Genomic DNA, 1624 nt, shown 5'->3' with positions numbered 1-1624 from the left:
TGTTTGATAGGGAGAATAAACGACATTCCAACCCACCATAAAAATGGCGCCGTTGCCGGGGACGATATTTAATTGAATTGTTATCATTTGTTGTTTTTAGTTGTGTCTTCATAACCTTGGAGAAGTCAAACTCCTCAAGGTAGTTTTAATTGTTTTCTAGTTGTTTGATTTTTGCATGTCTAGGAGATCATAAGACGAACCTTTGCCTATTGATCCCGAAATCTAGAGAACTTTGACAAATATTAGAAGAATCGTTAGAGGTACTTCAACAATTGTGGGTATTGGAGAACTTGTGGACATCGGTATTGTCCAATCGGATAGTGTTGAGTTTACCGACCCTTTTGCAAGACAAGGAGAGGAGAACCCAATTCCAAACCAACCACAAAATCAACCTACAATGCCTAAATTTTCATCTCATTCCATACCAACCGAGGAGAACCTACCAAATGGTACTCCAACACCACCCCACTTAACCGGTAATTTCATTTCCAAATCCGCATTCATAAAATTAGTTAAGATAAGTCAATTTGGAGGGATGCCTAGTGAGGATCCTCATCTACACATGGTGACTATTGTGATGCCATTTTCCAAACAGGGGTAACTCAAGACCAAATTCGATGGGTATTGTTTTCTTTTCCTTGATCGGAACTGCAAAACAATGGTTGAAGAGCCTAGACAAGGCCACTCTTGGAATTGATTCATGGAAGAAGTTAGCACTTGCCTTTTACAAGAAGTTCTACCCTCACCAACATGTTAAGAGCCCAAATCACCGGGTTCAAGCAAAGAGATGAAGAGTCTTTATATGAGGCATGGGAAAGATTCAAAGATACATGTCGTTCTTGTCCTCATCATGGATTAACCGAATGGTTTCTAGTCTAACAATGTTGGAATGGGTTGTATAAAGATGCAAGGAATGTGCTTAACATGGGTTCTAATGTAAGATTCACCGAGGAAGATGACAACAAAACTTGGGCAAAGATAGAGGAGATGACGGTCCATAACGCTCAATATAGTAGGCCAATAAAAGCTACTAGGGGAGGGAGACATGAAGTTGACTTTATCACACAATTGAGTGACGATTTGGGTGCCTAACTATGCTCCCCTATTAACACAATGAACTTGAAATTACCCCAAGTGGTTTCTTTGTTGTTCGGTCCGCCATTTGTAGAGTCATTTTAGTGCACTGAGTTCTCCCACTCCTAGCCTTTCACATACCGAATATGGCATGACACTCACACTTGCACCAAGATCACATAGTGCTTTGTTGATTGTTGTATCACCAATGGTACATGGAATGGATAAACTTCCTGGATCTTTGAGCTTAGGTGGGGAATTCCCTTAAGTATTGCACTACTTATCTTTGTGAAAGCGATGGTCTCCAACTTCCTAATGGACTTCTTCTCGGTAAGGATATCTTTCGTGTACTATGCATAGGCTGGAACATGGTTGATCAACTCCGTGAATGGGATGGAAACCTCTAAGTTCTTCCTAATCTTCATAAACTTTCCAAGTTGCTCATCAAGCTTGGGCTTGGCTTGGTTACTTGGGAACGAAAGTCTAATCACAATAGGTTCTTTATCAACCTCGTTGGCCTTCTCTTCATTTCTCTTCTTTGATGATTCAT

The 1624-nt window shown here is 40.5% G+C and overlaps 1 non-coding gene across 1 annotated transcript; it reads right to left on the bottom strand.

The window, feature by feature from the left end:
- Nucleotides 1-750: 750 nt before the first annotated feature.
- Nucleotides 751-857, bottom strand: LOC141615786 (small nucleolar RNA R71). Its single transcript, XR_012530185.1, has one exon. It is a non-coding gene; the product is annotated as a small nucleolar RNA R71 (small nucleolar RNA).
- Between the last annotated feature and the right edge of the window lie 767 nt (nucleotides 858-1624).

This window comes from Silene latifolia, chromosome 11, assembly GCF_048544455.1.
Source record: "Silene latifolia isolate original U9 population chromosome 11, ASM4854445v1, whole genome shotgun sequence".
Taxonomy (NCBI): Eukaryota; Viridiplantae; Streptophyta; class Magnoliopsida; order Caryophyllales; family Caryophyllaceae; genus Silene; species Silene latifolia.
This window is presented reverse-complemented; position numbering and strand designations above follow the sequence as displayed.